This window comes from Aulostomus chinensis, chromosome 22, assembly GCF_037954235.1.
Source record: "Aulostomus chinensis isolate RoL2024-O1b breed Wild chromosome 22, RoL_Achi_v1.0, whole genome shotgun sequence".
In the NCBI taxonomy this organism is placed as follows: domain Eukaryota; kingdom Metazoa; phylum Chordata; class Actinopteri; order Syngnathiformes; family Aulostomidae; genus Aulostomus; species Aulostomus chinensis.
Window position 1 is genome coordinate 18,747,066 of NC_141341.1, and position 20,247 is coordinate 18,767,312.

The 20,247-nt window shown below is 44.5% G+C and overlaps 1 long non-coding RNA gene across 1 annotated transcript in view; it reads right to left on the reverse strand.

Moving 5' to 3' along the window:
* Positions 1 to 20,247, reverse strand: part of LOC147241045 (uncharacterized) — a 40,374-nt gene that overhangs the window by 5,231 nt on the left and 14,896 nt on the right. The window contains exon 3 of the long non-coding RNA XR_015111382.1: positions 14,473 to 14,626. This is a non-coding gene — a long non-coding RNA (uncharacterized LOC147241045). The remainder of the gene's footprint in view (positions 1 to 14,472; positions 14,627 to 20,247) is intronic.

The window sequence follows — 20,247 nt, forward strand, 5'->3', positions numbered from 1 at the left end:
ATTTGAAGAAATAGCATACACACATACTAGATGTTAAACAATTAAGTAAACCAGGGTTCAATTTGTTTTGCAGTCTTTGGGTCATAGTTTGGGTTATTTTCACTTTATTTGTACATTGTAGAGAGGAAATACATTCCCAACAAATGCAGAAATATTGTCACTGCATTGAATGAATAAATAATAAAAACACAGTCCTATATCTACAGGCAAATTCAAGGCTCCAAAAAAAACAGAAATGTGAGCTGCAAAAAGGAAGGGAGGGGGGCAATCCTGTACAGTCAGGCTCAGACATATTCTCACCCCTGCCAGGCAAGGCAAGGCAAGGCAATTTCATCCTACAGTTTGTCTCAAAGGGCTTCACATGGCATCATAACAACATCCTCTGCCCTTAGACCCTCACATCGACTGAGGAGAAACTCCATAGAAAACCTTTAACAGGGAAAAATCTGAGAAACCTCAGGGTGAGCAACACCCACAGAGACAGAGGTCAGTGGCAGAGTCATTTTCCCAGAGGCAGAGAATATCAAGGTAGCTTATTAATTTATCTAGAGGAGAAAGTAGTATTTTATTCATGTTACGTCATTATCATGTCAAATTTTGTTTTCTTCAGTTTACATTAGCTTGTTTGCTCAAATACAGAGCATGTGATTTTATAGCTTCCTTTTTATTGTTGCACAGATCTGCCTTTTTACCAATTACAGTAAATCAGTTATGCAGTCAAACATAGCTGTCCATCCATCCATCCATCCATCCATCCATCCATCCATTTTCTTCCCCTTATTCAGGGTCAGGTCGTGGGGGCATCCGCCTAAGCAGAGAGACCCAGATCCCCCGCTACTTTGTCCAGCTCTTCACAGAGGATCCCGAGGCATTCCCAGGCCAGCTGAGAGACAGTCTCTCCAACATGTCCTGGGTCTTCCCAGAGGCCTCCTACTATTTGAACATGCCCTGAACACCTCCCCATGGAGGCGCCTGGGAGGCATTCAGACGAGATGCCCGAGCCACCTCATCTGATACCTCTCGTTGTGAAGGAGCTGCAGCTCTCCTCTGACCTCCTCCCAGATGGCTGAGTTTTTCACCCTAACTCTAAGGGAGAGAGCCCAGACACCCATTTTGGCCACTTGTACCTGCGATCTTGTCCTTTCGGCCATCATCCAAAGCTCATGACAATAGGGGAGGGTAGGAACGTAGATCGACCGCTAAATTGAAAGCTTTGCCTTTCAGCTCAGCCCCCTCTTCACCACGGTGAACCAATGCAGGGTCCATATCGCTGTAGATGCTGCACCAATCTGCCTGTTGATCTCATGATCAAAACAAAATAGAATTGGTGACAAGTCCAACCCTCACTGGAAATCAATTCCCGGCTGACTGCTGGTAGGGCAAACCAAGCTCTAGCACCGGTCATACAGGGAGCGAACTGCCCCAATCAGGCGGTCAGATACCCCATACTCCCAGAGCACCCCCCTCAGGATTCCCCAACGAACATGGTCAAATGCCTTCTCTAATTCAACAACACATATGTACACTGGTTGGGCAAACTCCAATGCACCCTCAAAGACCCTGCTGAGAGAGTAGAGCTGGTCCACACTTCCACGACCAGGACGAAAAACACACTGCTCCTTGTAGATCCAAGGTCAGACTATCTGACGCATCCTCCTCTCCAGAACCTCCTTCCTCTTACCAGGAAGCAGGGAGTGTGATCCCATGATAATTGGAACACATCCTCTGGTCCCCCTTCTTAAAAAGTGGAACTACCACCCTGGTCTTCCAATCCAGAGGCATCTCTCCTGATGTCCACACGATGCTGCAGAGTCCCACAGCCCTGCAGCATCCAGGGCCTTGAGGAACTCAACAGATCTCATCCACCCCTGGGGCCCTGCCACCGAGGAGCTTTTTGACCACCTCAGCAACCTCAGGCTCAGAGATAGGAGATTTCACCATAGAGTCCCCACGCACTGCTTCCTCATTTGAAGACGTGCTAGTGGGATTGCAAAGATCTTGGAAATATTCCCTCCACTGGTCCACAGCATCTTGAGTCGAGGTCAGCACGGTGTTGTCAGTGCACCACATTCTCCTCCTAAGACAGTGGATGGACGATAAGACACCTTCTTCAGCTTGACGGCATCCCTCACCACCTCCCCCAATGGGTTCTGAGATTTCCACCACGGTAGGCACCGACCACCTTACAGCCACAGCTCTGATCGGCTGCCTCAACAATGGAGGAACAGAACATGGCCCACTCAGACTCAATGTCCGCTGTCTCCCTCGGAACATGGACAAAACTCTCCCGGAGATGGAAACTGAAACGCCTTCTGACAGGAGACTCTGCCAGACGTTCCCAGGAGACGGTCACAATGTGCCTGCGGGTAAGTGAAAACTTGGACCAAAGTTTTATTTCTTCATTGGATATTTTGAGCTGCTCCTTGTCTGGTCCCTCCCCTAGGACCTGTTTGTCTTGGGTGACCCTACCAAGGGCATAAAAGCCCCCAACAACTTAGCTCCTAGGCTCATTGGGACACAAAAACTTCTCTGCCACGATAAGGTGGTTGCTCAAGGAGGAGCATATAAGTCACTGTTTGAGACCCTCAACCACCACCTCAACTGACTCCTCTCGACATAGAGGAACCCCTCCCAAATGACCAAGCTTCCCAACCTATCTCTTAGGGACAGCCCAGCCACCATGCGGAGGAAACTCATTTTGGCCGCTTGTATTCGTGCCTGAGTGATTTCTTATTATCATACTCATAATTATTTTCACCATTATATTTTTATTATTATGATTAATGGTAATCAATTGGTAACTTGTCCATAAAAGGATTATTAATTAGGGCCTGAGCCCGGAGGTACTCCGGGGCGAAGACTCTATGATGTTTGCTCGACACACTCATTATTGTTGTTGTTAACCAAAACTGTGAGGGTTATTATTGCTATCATTAGGCTACTATTATAATATGTGCCCCTTGTGATCTTTTTCAATCTTTCAGTTCTGTTAAGCTGTGTTTACACCGAACGCGACGCAAATATTTCGCGCGACAAGTTTACATGTAAAGTCTATGTAGAGAGGCGATTAGACGCAAATTCGCGTGTATACTTGGCAGGCGACACGAATAACGCGACGCGAATTTCGCGTATTTGTGTCTTCTCTTCGCGCAGGTTGAATATTTTCAACCTGCGCGACAAATTCACGTGACGTTGTGTCAAGAGAGCCTATCAGCGTTGAGATTCCCCTGGTGTCAGTGAAGTCACGTCAACGGTCCTGGCTGTGGTTGATGTCCAGCTGTGATATTCTGGCACCGATCCTCACTTACAGGTCATCGAACTCGGCCCTCGTCAGCCTGAAGTACCGCTGGAAACAGTCGTCGTCCAGGCGCAGTTCCCGGAGAAAGCAGTGAAATTCACCCAGCTGTGTGCGCCTCTGGATTGTGTCATGGATCCAGATACAGACGTTTGGTTTTCCACTGTATCTGGGACTTCCATAACAGATACAAGCCAGCAATGGTTGTTAGGTCAGCCATGGTTGATGATGGATAGAAATGGCAGAAATAAATTCTCCTTGCAGGGGAAAAAAGTTCGCGCGAATGACGCGAATATAAGCATATGATCCAGCAATCAAATTTGTGCGATTAAAGAGACGCGAAAATTTGTGTCATGTTTGGTGTAAACACACCTTTATTGTGAGACATAAGCCTGCTTTGCCAAGCAAAGTTCATCAATTTTTGGAGCAATGTTTGATATGCATAGCCTGAGGTCACCCTCCATCTGCGCATGGTTGTGATATTTAGTTTTGAGTGCAGTCAGTCTTGAAAAGCCTGCCTCACACAAATAAGTTGATGGGAAAGAGAGGAGAATCTCTAAGCTTTTGTAGCAGAGTTGAGGGTAGTCTGACATCACTGCTACCCAGAATGACAAACCAGGTGTGGCAGTAAAGAGATGCTTCAGTGTACTCTTAAGCTCAATTTGCTGCTCCTGCATGCCTATTGACAGCTTATCTGTCATTGCAGAGAAATGGGTCTCAAACCCATGCGAATGACTTGGTAGTCCTTTTCTCTCAGGACCCAAAATGGTTCCTCAGGGATGGAAGGTGATCAGCGGCTGATTGGAGGAGAGAGGAGAAATCAGTGCCAGATGCATAGGCAATGAAATCTGCAAGGCTGGGAAACATATCACAGTTCCCAGAACTGTTGCGTTACAAGAATTGTGGGTTCTTCAATGTAGAAAAAAAATGGCTAGAGTCGCTGAAGCAGATTGAGGTGTTTTATTTTACAAAAAGTGTGGGAAAAAACTAGGATATCCAAAAAATAAAGAAGCTGGAAAAAAAAAAACTAGATGTAAGAAAAATACCTGGGCATATGCCTTCTCGGGCCTGTAGCTACCCCAGACTGAACCACCTGAGCCTTTGTGGCCAGTGGCTTTCAAGTGCCAAGCCCCTCCCTCTGGACCAAACCATAATGACCTGGCAGATAACAAAAGTACGTAATAAAGGGGGAAACGACACATAATTGGCCATCTACAAAAGACCTTATAAACAAAACAAACTCATACAAAACCCTACCAGTAGTACAATATAAATAAACTCCAAAATCATAACAAAAGACAACTAATTGCCTAATTACTTGGCTGCCCACATGGTATGCCCCACCATTTGCACACCTGTGCAGAGGAAGTGCAGACGACTACTTCCTGTTGCCTATATAACCCCGCCCCTTTGAGCAGCTCTGGTTCAGACCCAGTGACTGTGGAGGAGAGAGACAGCAGTTAATCTCAGCAAACAATTAAGGGATTGGGAGTGAATAAATAACCCGACTTTGCCTTAACAGCAATGTTGTGTTTTCTTGACTCTATGACTGTAAGGGAAGGTGGAAATGGTCGATTGTGATTGTATTGTGGTGCGTGCACTCACCACAATGGCAGAGGGGAATATGGAATGTGACCTGGTTTGTAACTGAGTGCCATGTGCCGCTGTCTCCTCAGTGATGGGCCGTTGTCAGATGTTGCAACCATGCCAGAGAGCAAGTTTTTGTGTGAAGGTATTCACTCTTATCAGCGAGAAGTGAAACATTATATTTAAGGTCTTGCAAAGACATATCAGCTGGTCTAACATATTGACATATTGAGGAGAAAGAGGCAAGCCACACAGTATCATCAAGGTGTTTAGCCGCATCTGTTTGGTTTTCTTTAAAAAACAACTTTACCTCCTCTTGCAGCTCATTCAGCCGCTGTAATACCTTACCCCTGGAGAACCAGCGAACCTCAATGTGCAGCAACAGCTGTTCATGCCCAAACTCAATTTCCTGGAAGAGGACCCCAAACAAACGGGAGTTAAGTGGACAAGCTTAAATGCAGTTACTAATTTTCACAGCCTGGTGAAGCAATGACTTGAAGAGAGGTGGCATTTTCTTAGCGGCAAGTGCCTCCTGATGGACCGTGCAGCGTGTCCATTGCACAAGTTAAGCAACTTGCTGAACGTGAGCTACTGGGCCACTCTCACGCCCTGTCATTGGCCGCGCTCCATCTGGGCAGAGGCTAACACACTTTCCCCTGCCCAAACCACTGTTCTGTATTAACCAGTCAAGGATATTAAAGATTGCCTCCCCTGTTGTCCATGTCTGTAGAGGCCGGCCAAACAGGATGTCCTCCTCAATCTACTTGTCCTGCTGATGTAGGTGAGAGGCTGGACCTGTCCGGCGATGTGAGTGGATTAATCCAGCTGCAGTGCATAGTAAGGACTGATTTACAATGTGGTTTATTAGTTGCTGTTTAATATCACTAGACATGTCTGATATCTGGCATGACAAAGTGTCAATTGACGTAAGTATTGCTCTGAGTTTAGCAGCTGCACTCTCTGCTATCATGATCCTATATGTCTTGTCTTGTCTTGTACAATTGCAAAAATCAATGTTTCTGCAATTGTATGGGGTTTGCCATACTTAGCAATTCTTTGAGCAACTACATGTGATGCCTCCAGACACTGCTTGGAGAGTGCTATGCTTGGAGATGGTGGTTTGTTGTTACAGTACACCATTACGTTTCTGTTTACAGATGTCTACAGGGTACTCTTTCAGATCAGGGTGTTTGTTGTCAAGGTGCCTTTTTAATTTGCATAGCTGTGTGAGTGAAGTTATTTAAGTTGTAACTACAATGTTGTGGTCTTGTCAGTGAGTTTGCAATGTGAGGCTTAGTAGCTAGCTGCAGTTGGAAGAAGTGGGCTAGCTCTTGGGGCTACAAGCTTTTTAATGATGAATGAGATGAAATGAAAAATACTTTATTCATTTGTATGGGAGAAATTAAGGTAATGAAGCTCAATGTTTGAATGAGAAAAGTTAGCAGCATAGGAGTTTTAATGAATAAATACAATAAATTAAAACAGTGGTTGGCTCAGAACTAGATACTGGCATAATGCAAATGAGAGCACCTAGTTGTTGTCAAGTCCTCCTTATTGAGCAGTCTGATGACGGCCGGAATAAAGGACCTCCAGTGGTGCTCTGTACGAGATCATACAGAGAGGAGCCTCCCACCGCGGTTACTGCTGGTCTGCCCTGCCAAGGCGTGACGAAGGGGGTGGTTGGCATTTCCCAAGATAGACAGGAACTTGCTCCTCATCCATCTCTCCACCACAGTCCCCAGAGTGTCCAGGCTCTGCTCCACCACTGACCCAGCCTTCTTGACTAGCTTGTTCAGTTGGTCAAAGTCCTTCTTCGTAATGATGCTGCCCCAGCAGACTGCTGCATAGAAGAGAATGCTGGCCAACACAACCTTGTAAAACATAGTAAGCATCTCCCCACACACATCAAAGGACCAAAGTCTCCTCAGGAAAAACAGCCTGCTCTGTCCCTTTCTGTGGCGTGCATCAGTGTTGGAAGAGCAGTTCAGCTTGTCATCTAGGTGCAGTCCCAGAGGTAGGTCCTCACCACCTCTATGTCCTTGCCTTAGATGTTAATAGACTGTAGAAGTGGCTTGGCCCTGCTCAATGGCCATCTCTTTGGACTTGGTGGTATTTTGCAGAAGGCCACTTTTCTCACTCCAGTCGCTGAAGTCTCTCATAAGGTCCCTGTACTCTCTCTCTTGACCATCCCTCACACACACCACAATGGCCATGTTGTCTGAGTATTTCTGGATGAAGCAGGTCTCCGTGTTGTAGATGAAGTCTGCCGTGTGGAGGGTGAGCAGAAGGGGTGAAAGTGAGCTGGAACAGGCCGGAACGCAGTTCCGGTAAAATATTCACAGCCGGAACGGAGTTCCGTTAAAAAAAGGAGGAGAAGGGAGCTGTCAAAATCCCATATTACATAAAGAAAACGACATCTGAAGGCGGTTTCACACTGAATGCAGCAGACACGGCGTGCTGCGCGGGGTGGGGCGCAAGCACGCGCAGTGTTACCGTGTTGCTGGTCTTGGTTTGCACTCGTGACGTCACAGCACGCCCACATACACAATGAATGGACTTCCCCCGGGCAGCCTGCGCCTTGCGCGTTCAGTGTGAAACCACCTTGACACGGAGTCGTGCCCATGAGCGCATCTCTGCATGCGAGGCGTTTCTGGTTGGCTGACAGACGGACACGTGGGTCACGTTACCAGCATTGTTAGTTTTGATTGGTTAAAACCACACGTGTTCTGCTTTCACGGAATGAAAAAAAGAGAAAGATAACAAAACAGAGGGCAAAATCAAATTAGTAATTGTTCTTGAAATTTTCCACATTTTGTGTTGTGTCACTCACTGTAAAGTGTAAACTGATATTTTGCAAGACTTTTAAGCCACTTTCACCCCCTGGTGAACAGGAAGGGAATCGTCACAGTCCCCTGGACTGGAGCGCCAGTGAAGCTTACTGTTTTGTCAGAGACACAGCTCCCCAGCCTGACATACTGTGGTCATCCCATCAGCTACTTCATGAGCCAGTCAGCAATGGAGGTAGAAAATTCCCATTCGAACCAGCTTCTATATGGGTAGGGTGGGCTGGATTGTGCTGAATGCACTCGAGAAGAACATAATCCTCAACTGGCTGCCAGACTCCTCCAAGTATGAGTAGGCCCTGAGAAGTAAGCAGAGGAGAGTGTCATTGACTCCCACACTCTCCTGGTACCTGAACTGCAGCACCAGAGTGAGAAAGTCACCAGAGTCCGTAGCCAAAAAGGTCATTAAAAATTCTTAGGACTGCAGTCTCAGTACTGTGGAGGGCTTTGTACCTGGACTGGAACACTTCCAAGATACCATGAGCATTCAGATGAGACATATGTTTTTCCAGCACAATTTTTTCCATGGGTGGCATGGTGGTGCAGTGGTTAGCACTGTCGCCTCACAGTAAGAAGGTTCCAGGTGTGAGCCTCGGCTTGGGTATGGGGTCTTTCAGTGTGGAGTTTGAATGTTCTCCCTGTGTCTGCGTGGGTTCTCTCCAGGTACTCCGGCTTCCTCCCACAGCCCAAGACATGCAAAATGGGACTAGGCTAATTGGATATTCAAAATTGACCATAGGCGTGGCTGTGAGTGTCAATGTCTGAATGTGTGTGTTGTCTGTCTGTTGGCCCAGCGATGGATTGCGACTTGTCGGACTTGTGGTCCCAGTAGAAATCATCGATCAATGTGTCATCCAGAATGAATGAACGGGAAACCCAGGAGCGTGCCTCTGGACCATACCCCACCCAGTCCACCAAGAAGGTGGCCTTAGTCTCTGTCCAGATTCTTTTGCAGTGGTCCATGAAGTTCCGTACTGAGGGAGCTTAGATGTGTTGCTCATGGGAGGAGAACATAGGTGGTTGATAGCCAAGAGAAGCTTCAAACGGTGACCTACCAGTGGATGAGTTAGGGAGGCTGTTATGTACATACTCAATCCAGGGTAGAAGGATGTTCCAGGAGTCTTGTCTCTTTCTCCACCATGCAGCGAAGTGAAGTCTCCAAAACTTGGTTGGCTCTCTCAGACTGTCCATTGGTCTGAGGGTGGTAACCTGAGGACAGGCTGGCTGTAGCCTCCAAGGCTTTACAGAAGGCTCTCCACACCTGAGAGATGAATTGAGGTCCCCTGTCAGAGACAATGTCGACGGGGATGCCATGAAGTCTGAAAACATGCTTGACTAGAAGTTCAGCTGTGGCCAGTGCAGAGGGGAGTTTGGAGAGAGCAATTAAGTGAGCAGCCTAAGAAAATCTGTCGACTACAGTGAGTATCACTGTCTTACCTCTAGAGGGAGGCAAACCTGTAACGAAGTCCAGAGCGATGGGAGACCAAGGCCGTCCAGGGTACAGTTGCAGGTACCGCCGCAGTGTACAAGCAGGAGCTTGATTTGAAGCTTTGCTGCGGGCACATGTGTTGCAGGCTGCCACAAACTCCTTGGCAACTGAGTCCATGTTAGGCCACCAGAAATCCCTCTTCAGGATGGCAATGGCGTGCCTTGTGCCAGGATGGCAAGCAAACCGGGAGACGTGGCCGCACTGTACCATCTGGAAGCGAGCAGTGCTGGGTAAAAACAGGCGGTTGGCTGGACCTGTGCCTGGGTCAGTTTAGGTCAATTGAGCAGCCCGCACAGTCTTTTCTATGTCCCAGGTGAGCACTGCCATAACTCGCTCAGGAGGGAGGATGGTTTCAGTCTCAGACTGGGGACTACTGGAGGCAAACTGGCAAGAGAGAGCATCTGGCTTTATATTCCTAGACCCAGGACGGTAAGCAAGGGAGAAGTCAAATCGGCCGAAAAAGAGAGCCCACCAGGCTTGGTGAGTGTTCAACCTCTTTGCCGTTTGGATAGGGTAAGCGAGGTTCTTGTGATCTGTCCAGATGATGAACGGCTTCTCCGCCCCCTCCAGCCAGTGCCTCCACTCCTCTAGAGCTAGCTTGACAGCTAATAGCAACGTTATAGTTCTGCTCAACAGGGGACAAATGATGAGACAGAAAAGCACAAGGATGCAGGTAGTTATCAGGACCAACATAATGGGACAGTACAGCCCTGACACCAGTGTCAGAAGCATTGACTTCCATGATGAACTGTTTACTGGTGTCAGGCTGTATGAGAACTGGTGCAGATGTGAATAGAGATATGAGAAGAGAGATAAGGCCTTAGCTTTACTGAAAACCTCTTTGAGGTTGTGGTATTCACTGGGCACTGCAGGCAAATCAGGAAAGTCAGGTTCCTTGGTCTCCGTCGCTGATCAGTTACACTGGGTGGTCGAGCTGAGTGAAGGCAGAGTGAGTGACAGTGGGGGCTCCACCCCTTTATGGAGCCAGTGGACTAATCACTGTGCGGATTATGGAGCTTTAGCCATGGGTGTCCTAACACCAGGGGTGTACGAGGTGCTATGATTACCTTAAGAATGATCTGTTTGTGATGGTTGCCAGAGACGGTGAGGGTGACCACGGAGGTTTGATGTGTGATCTGTGTAAATATGTTACCATCCAAAGCCAAGGCAGGTGGGTCTTCCCATCTTCTCCAACTGGCACCCCAGTAGGTTAGCAACCTCCCAGTCAATGAGGTTATCCTCTGCTCCAGAATCAATTAGTGCCTGTGGGGGTAGCACAGTCTGTCCACACATAATGGAGACAGGAACCAGCAGACAGGACACGTTGGGGGATTTAACTTTGAGTGCTGAAGAGCTCGTCAGGACCCCCAAACTTACTGACGAGCCTCCACTTTTGGGCGAGATGGCCAGTTGGCCACCAGGTGTCCCTGTCTGCCACAGTACAAACAGTCACCGGACCTCAGGTGATGCTGGTGTTCCTCAGGCGACAGTTTAGCTCTGCTGAGTAGCATGGGCTCGTCCTCAGGAGGGACTGAGGCCGGTGGAGCAGGACTGCTGGATTGGGCTGGTAAGGGGAACGATGACCATCTCCTGGGTCTCCCAGGTGCCAATTCAGGGGTAGGGGAAGTCGCATGTCTTTGGCAACGTCGCTCTCGTAGCCAGTTGTCCAGATGGATGGCTAGGGTAACCAGTGAGGAAACATCAGAGGGATCATCTCTGGCAGCCAGCTCATCCTTGAGCAGCTCAGAGAGACCGTTCAAAAATAACGCCCTCAGGAGTGCACCGAATCTAGGCAGGAGTCTGACAATTTCAGCCAGTAAGTCCACAAAACAGAGATGAAGTGTTTGTTGTATTTTTGGGGTCGGTATATCACAGTGCATACAACCGGGGGGGGGGCGACTTTGTGCGCTGAAGACAAGCCTTTAGAGTCTCCTTGGCCTCTTGTGTCCACTTTCTTAATGTATGATTAGTCACAGGCTGCTTCATAACACAGGTTTAATGGTAGGTTGTAATAGGACCAGGTTGTGATCACATTTACGAATTCCCACTGAGGGGTGGGAGAGCTGTAGCCATGGATGCCTCTTTGACATTGGCATACAGTAGGTCTAGAGTCTTATTCTCAACAGTCAATGTACTGCAAAAAGCCAGTTAGATGTGACACTTGGCTGACATGGTTGAAATTCCAAGAAATTGCCGCATCAGTCTCGTGGATGATGTCACACACAGCAGTAGGTAGCGTGCGTGGCTGCACATTAACAACAATACGATTGTGTGTGTGAATTCACGCGGCAGGTAGTACAGTCTGAGTCTGACCACCAGTAGTTCAGCATCCTGGCAGCAGATCCTCTCTTTCACAGTGATGTGTCCAGGGTTGCGTCACTGATTGCTCACATAGAGAATCCGTAAAATCACTGTAAAACCACCTCTCCTTACTTTTCCCCGTGGTTTTACAGTCTCTGTCCGCTGAAATCGGAGATCTGCATGACCTGATCCCCATTATCGTCGTGAAGCCAGCTTTCTAAAAAAGTAAAGAATACTGCATTCGCGGTAGACTGCCTGGTCCTTCCAACTCATCACACTTGGTCAAGAAAAAATTAATATTTCCCATGACAATCAATTTCAGGAACAGCTTGTAGGTCCATTTTCATCTTCTCTTCTCTTTGTTTATTCATCCGGCTCTCGTGGCCTGGAAATGTTTGAGCATCTCAGCCAGTATCTCGTCTTTAACACAATATCTGGCTTCAACACGTAGTTCAAGTAGCTTATTCCTGGTGTAATTCACGTTGACTGACATAGAAAAGCACATTGTAGACACTTAGATTGACCAAAAATGAAAAGAAAAAGGATTTAAAAAAAAAAAAAGTAGGCAAACAGGAGCGTCGTTACACTGCTGCCACTCGTAGCGTAACATGCGCAAGGAGCAAATTATTTCTTTGATAACAAATAAGCCAACTGCAATTGCAGGATGGTAATCTGTAAAGAAGGAGTGAGTCTTTAAAAAGACTTATGTTTCTAAAGCAAAGATTATGAATGACTATGATAGGCAATGACTTTGAACGATCGAAATGAAAGATCGCACAAACTGCAGGGTGTTGTCTCAGGTAAGGAATTATATGCAATGATTTATTTTAGCGCAACTGTGAAGAAACATTTACATTTACATCCAACTTTTTAAGTTTGCACACATGCAATTCATTTTCAGCCTGGATGCAGAGTGGTGTGGGTCTCTTCTTTGCTCTGACTGCAGCTGGGACTTTGCCAAGAGCCGACTGTGAGACTGACCACCTGTGAGTGCTTTGGGATGGTGGAGGGGCTCATAGCACCACCTGTTGCTTGTTGAGGACAGTAACTGCAGAACAATATGTGCCTTCACGTCAGAGTTGTAGGTGCAACTGGTATTCAAATGATAATGCTCTGTTTTAAATGATGGATCAGTAAACAAACCTGTCTAAGCTTATTTTTTTGTTTGTGTCACTCCAGCCCCTTGCATTTTCGCCACAGAGAGAGCTTTCATTAACCAGTGACAGGTCCACGGTGCATGTTCCTTCGTCCGTGACATCGTGCCCCCCACTTTAAGAGCCTTTGCTGTAGAGTGATTAGAATAATTATCATCATAGATTTTTTGATAGGAAATTAACTAATAAATGTCTTAATTGAAGGTGTTGCTGTGGTCAGATCTTGAAGTTGTTTACATTGATTGGTTCACAAGGACATAGCATAAAAATAAAAGTTGGTACTTGTGTAATTATACAGTATATATCTGAAAAGTAGGACATCCAAACTGTGGGACGTTGCAATAAATATCATCAGGTATTTTCACTGATTTTGTTACATCCCCATGATCAAATAATTATCTATCAATGACAAGCATCAGTAGTCATTAAATATTAAAACATTAGTTGGTGTTCAGTTCATGATGGCACCCTGTAGTCTATAGCACTGTCTTCAAACCGAACAGCATTTGTCCTTTCATTTCACTTTTCAGGCTGTATGATAAAAACAGTTGGTTTAGTTGATCAGTTGATGTAAAGGTTTCAATCTCCGGGTCAGAGAGGTTCCTCTTTTCATGAATATGAATTATATGAATTCATATGAATTCCGTGTCATAAGCTTAAGAGGTGAGGCTTCCAAAGGCGGTATCTGTAAAAAAATAACAATATCTTTTGGTGTCCAAAATAGACCATCCATTGTTTCAGCTACTGCATTGATTGATGCCAGGTCATTCATACGTTGTGGCTAGGTATGACTGCTTAAACGAGTCAGGTCATAAGATGATTCCTATGTCAAACCTGCATCTGTTTCTATACATGATTGATAGATGGGGACCAATGTGACCAGGGAGTTGCTGTATTCAGGTGTCGGAGAATGAGAATTAATTTACTATGACCACAAGTGAGTGCCAGATCGCTATGACCTGTACCAGTGCCAAGCATGTCAGCTCACCCAACAAAACATGAGACATCTGGAAAGTTGGGAAAGGAGCCAGGTACACCACACAGACACACACAGTGTGGAAACACCAGTCACATTTGGTGAAATCCAATGAAGTGAGAGTAGGACATGTCCCGTACTCTTCTGGTATTTAAGATAGCCTAAATTCTGGTAAACAGGATGAAACCATCACGCCACACGAACACATATACGCACAGCCTGTCTTCACGTTCTGTAACCCTGGTATATATCTCTGTCTGAGTTGTTAGTCGGGTCATCGCTGTGAATAAAGACATTCCCCATCTGACACCTGTGTCTCAATCCTCTGATTCCTCTTATCCACCTATTTCCACCACAACAAAGGTGACATCACTGTTTGTTGCTGCATTCTTGTAAAAGATTAATTGGGTAATTGTAGACGAACAAAGACATTTTGGATGGCCATCAATAGTAAGTTACTTTTTTTGATAAACCAGTTGCTGGTTTTGGCCAACAGTGTATTGTGCGGAGTTTTCGCATCTATGTTTTGACAAAAGCATAAGTAATTTTTTTAGGCCACCAAAGGGTCTCTTGCAGGAGAGATGAGCCGTTGCAATTTGAATCTTGTGCACTGGATGTCAAAAGATCCTACACATATCTTTCAGGAAATTTGTCCCTCTCAGCCAACCTCTCTTAAACCAGAGGACTCAAAATTTACCAAAACACCTCTGAGAATGTGAGAAATTTGTCAGATTGCAGCCTCTGCAAAAAAATTCAGTTTTTTATAAATTCAATCTGCCTTGTGCTGAGTATTTTGAAAATTAAAGAGAAGACATGTTGTACTTTACCTTTGAGGGAAAGTTCAGCCAGTTTAAGAGGCAGGTCATCAGGGTTTACACCTGCCGGAGAGCCCAAGATGTCTGGCAGTGCATTTCTCCTCCCTGAACGCCCAGAAGAAGCAAAGTCCAATACAGGTTCTACTTCAGTCATCTTAGGACACTGCTACAATAAAGAAGGATGGACTACAAGTTAAACATATGCCAAACTTTCAACTACTACACTTAAGAAAGAAATGCACCAGGAGCACATACAGAACAATAAATGAATATAGTACATAATCTCTGACTTTGACCTCAATCAGTGTCATCCAGTCTTCTTAGATCTGCATGTTGATGCTGTTAAGGTGTGTTCACACCAAACGCGATACAAATTTTCGCCTCGCTATACTCACGCAGTTTTGACCGCTGCGTCATTCATTTTTCTTTGGGTCATTCGCGCAAACTTTTCCCCCGCGAAGAGAATTTATTCATGTCACATTTGGTGTGAACAAACGTTTACAGTGAAGATCATTGGGGTTCTTCCCCACAAAAAAAAGGTAGTAGCAATAATGCAGTTTTCTACAATTTGACATACATTATGTGAAATGGGGTCCATGGGCTATGTGATGACAAAATCACTTATTGATTAATTTTTTCTTAGAGTTTCACTTTGACCCCAGATTTCTGACTTTGATCTCTGATGTCAGTCTGGTTAACAGATCAGTTTAACTGTTTGTACATAGGGGAGAGTGAGGTAAGATGAGCCAGTGGGTAAGTTGACCCACCCCTTGTATCTAGGTAACCGTACAAATGTTCCGTCATGTCACCATAAATTCAGGAACTGAAGAAGCTACCTCAACCTCAAAAGGCTGGAGGAACTGCAAGGAGGAAGCAACAGTTCATATTCCCCTGCAACCTTGACAGTTGGAATAGTGAATAGTTGTTTTGATTAAATGGTTTTGAAACTAACTGGTGGTTTGTTCTCACAAGTTCAAAACTGTTAAAACATTTTAAAACTCAGGTGGTCAGTTAAGCCCCAGATGGCTCAACTTATCCACTGACTTGGTTCAACTTACCCCTAACCTGAGGCAAGTTGAGCCACAAGAGCACTTTTTTGAGAAGTCAATATTTTGGGCAGCTTTGTAAGAGATGCATTCTGATAAATTCATTTGACAGGAGACATCCTGAAATAAAGGTATATATTTTAATTCTATTTTTGTGTCATCTTTCCTTATCTCCAGGAAAACAGAAGTAAAAAGTAAAATGATAGCGCTAACAAAATCTCATCCTGGCTAAGAAAAAGTGCCACAGAGGAAGCCAGGATATTGATTACAATAAAGTCGTCTTCCTTCGACTGATCCTGGATGATGCTTTCATGCAACAGCCCAGAGATATTTGTATGTGCTTTGTTCTCTTACTGTATCCTTATGAGAAATCCTACATGATGTTTAACTGTAAACAATGGCCATATATCTTGACATAACTCATGAAAATAATGTATTTAGTTAGCAATGAAAAAAAAGATGTATTTTTCATAGTGCAAATGTGGCTGGCTAGTCTGATGGCAACCAGCTGCTGGGTAGTGAGCTCCAAACTGTGTTGGTGACAGGCAGGATTACATCCCTTGTCGCACACAAGCACAGCATGCACAATTACAGAGAACCACTGTTGCTATGGAAACAATGCAGGAAAAGCACTAAAGCCAGGTAAAACATGACTCTGCTCTTTCTTGTTGCCGGCTCTCTTTCTCTTACCTTGTCTTCATCTTTTAGATATGTACCTTGCCACCACAGGTTGGAACAAAGTTCAACATCAATGTCTTTCAACAACTTGATGTTTATATACCATTAGCATAAACACATCTTAGTCAAAAGATCACATATTCACAGCTGAGCCTGTGATTTTGCATATAGTGACCCATTGACCGATAATAACAAAATCACAAGCTCAGCTGTGAATATTTGATCTTTTGACTAAGATGTGGGACTGAACATGACTAAAATACAAAAAACTGTTCCCGTGGAAAATGTTATGGGGTCATGGTGTTATGGGAAAAAGTGGGTAAGAGAATTCAAGAAGAGACTGGAGACAATGTGCAGAGAATCCAACCACACTTCAAAGGTCATTAAGAGACAGCGCATGTTACTTACATGCTTCTGCTTCATGAAACTACAATGTTTTGCGGATGGACTAAAGAACTCCTGACATTTTTCAACTTGTTTCAAGTGAAAATAGGCTATAATTTCTTTAATATCAATTAACTTGATATTTGATCTCTTCGTCACAAAAGTGAAACTGATCGTTGTACAGTTAGTTTGTTCACACTCATTCCTGTCAATCCTATTAACACATGAATGCTGGTTATTAAATAATCTAGGAAACAACTGACATCGACATTAGTGATTGAAAGGTATGATAGTATACAAATCTAATGTAACAAGCCATCAGCTTTTAAGTTAAAGTATCATCTGGTTGCCTGGGCAATATATCTGATAATTTCACAGGAGTAGCATAATGTTCACAGTTCTCCTGAGAGTTCAAAAATTTTGAAAGTTAAAACAGATGCACATTATCAGGTTACTGCACAAGAGATTTAAAAAAAAATACACAGTTAAAAGGGAACACAACCATTACAGTGTAATAGTGGGATATCAATCTGTCCAGTTAGGAAGCAATACTAGCCACCAAGCCGCTATTTCACCTGTCATTTTTGCAGCTCGGTCCGAGGTTTCAGACTGAGTGCAGCAAATTGGGGGTCACTTTTGGCCTGGCGATATTCCTCTTCTGAGGGTACATTTATTGCTGTCTCCACTGCTATGTGAATCCAAGCCATTAATGTGCCGGCTCAGTGTAAGTTGGGCAGAGGTGTCGATGACGACTCAAACTTGCAAATATAACGCTCGCCGGTTCTTCCGCATCAAAACATCTTAGAGAATGTCAACACACACGCTGCTAGCAGCCAGAGCGGCTAACTGCTGTTCTGAAACTTACAGACAGTTATGGGGCTAAATATTCTTTAGACACATCGTCACTTCAGCAAGATTAACAACCGGGGACCTGCTGAGATCAGGGAGCTGCTAACCATTACTGGAGAGAGGACGGTGGATAACCACCTCACAGGGACTGTGAAGGATGGCTTGTTGTATGAAAAGGTTGCGGAGGAGCTTGGTCGATGTGGCTATCCCTGGATGAAGAAACAGGTCACCAGCAAGTTGAAAAACTTAAGAAAAAAGTACCACCAGGTCTGTGATCACAACAGCAGCAGGGGCAGAGGGAGGTTGGACTGGGAACACTACGAGGTTTACCAGACTGTCACGGGGCTGAATATTCTCCTGATGTATATGTTGTATGTCACCGTTCACGCTCAAAATCTTGCTGCACATCATGTCACGTATAAGCCCACACAAGTGGCGGCTTTTTTGGAAAGAGGAATATTACGGTTCACACAGACAAGACGGCAAATTTCCCGCCTCTACCAGGCTGCAAATTTGGCACATTCTGTGTCTAAAAAGGGTAAATGATTGTGAATCAATTTCACCGCCAGTTGTGCAAATGGGACAAAAAAGGTGGAGAGGCAGTTAGACAGACTCCTTTACAGCGGATTTCTTTACTGTGTGTTCTTTTACTGTTGTTTATCTGATGATGTCATGTAAAAATCACAGAGGTTACTTTTAGCTTATGAAATATGTTTTAGAGAAGAGTCTTTATTATAACAGTAATATCCGTCCTCTGCATTTAACCCATCCTCTACGAAGCAGTAAGGAGTTGCAATTGAGTGAGGAGTGATTATGTTTTTTGATGGTGGGGGAAACTAGAGCACCAGCAGGAAACACACACAGCCTTTGGGGTTATGATAATGGGTATAAATAAGCTATGGACAGCATATATGTTTATTTTGTTGATGGCAATTTGAATGTAAGAGATACAGTGATGAGGTTCGGATGCCCCTTCGTCATGCAATTCCTCTGCTACCTTCACCTTAGGCTTCAGCATAATGAAGCATGGACCCATATTGTAAGGATCTGTACACAATTCATAGTCGAAAAAAAAACACCCCAGTAAATGCATGGGCTGCACTCTCACAAGAAGCATTTCATGTAAGACAGCGTGTTAAAAATTCCTGACACTAACAGAAACTCCACACAACCAGTGAGGGGGAGTGTATTAATATTCCTCAATCAAAAACTTCATCGACTATATGTGCGTGAGATGTGTTGGAGTGCATGAGGCAGCTGGTGATCACACCAAATACCAAATGCAGAGAAGAGGAGGCTGGAGTGATAGAATTTTTGTGAAAATAAACAGAAAGTAAACTAATAATTAAGTCTAAAGACCAAGAAAACAACAAATAGGTGGGTGCAGAGTGTGGAGAACAACCAGGGTATCATGACAGAAAATCGGGCAATGACTGAAAAAGAGAACCTTTTATTATATTTAAGTTATTACATTATGAGCCGTTATGTGAGTAGAGGTAATTGATCTTATTCCAGTTTTTTCCCATGATTTTCCTCCTGTCTCTTTTTGTTAACTCCATCTTAGAACTTAACAGCCTCAGCCAGTTTTGTAGTAAAACTCAATTTTAATAACCAAAGAGCTTTTAAACCACCACTTTATTTCTGTTCCATTGCTTACATTCATTTCAAGTTTTTTTTGTGTGTGCAACTTTCCTCTAATACAGTTTAGTGTTTATTTTGTAGTGGAGTTTTATTTCACACTTTTCACTTGTGCTACAGACTCAGAGCATATGAGACACAGTGGCTTCGAGCTTCCAGCAGTGAGGATAAACATACAGTCTGTCTATTCCTGTTTAAAGGTTCAATTTCACTGTCCACTTGTTCCATTCAATGTCGTGTTCTTTTACTTTTACTCACTCACAGTCTTTCCTTCACCCCTGTTCTCTCTTTCGTCTTGTGTGTGTCTTTCTCATAACTTTCTGTTGCTATCACAGCCACACTGTATGAGCAAGAGCCGATGCACTGTCCATACACTAAATTGGCAGCCATGTAGGCTACGATACAGGCCAGGTGGGATAAGAGTTGCCAGTTAACTGCCAGAATTGACTAAGACTCAACAAAACTGATATGCTAATTACATCACAGTTCTGGATCCGGATAGGATGGTGCCTTGGACTAGACTCAGATCCCGGCCGATTACTGACCTTGGATGTTGACAGTAAAGATAAACACAACCATGAAGCACTAAATATTGGTAGATAAACGAACAAAGTGTTCCAAATTAAAGACTGAAACACATTTGTGTCTAGTAATGTAAGTTTACTGCTATGGTGTTCCATTGTAAATATAGTGACTTATGTCAAACCAGTACTGCCTTAGCTGTAGGAATATTCCTCTCTCTTTGTCTATTCAGATGCTCAATGTCAGAAGTTTGTTAATGAATCAAGAGGGGGACAATTTTTCTCAGCAGAGCACCGATGAAACAGTGCCGGCAGAGAAACTGTGAATAGAACGTTAGTTTGATCTGGCACCTTCTGACTGTGCTGCCTTCAGATGTTTTTATCAACCAATTTGAATTTCAGCATTAAAAAAATCCACTGAATTACTGACTTGCTTCCTCCTAGATTATAGAAACAATGTCCACATTTCCTCTCTCATTTTGTCGAATAAATCATGGCTGGGATTCATTCCCTTCCTTCTACCTACTTTTTTCACGGTTAACCGAAAGCTTAACATGCTCTAGCAGCCATGGAAACTGTACCATTGTTGTAAAGCCAGTTACATGGTAGAGGACGGGAGCCATAGAGGATGTACAGAATCAGCCAGGTTCATCATTTAAATCACATCATGG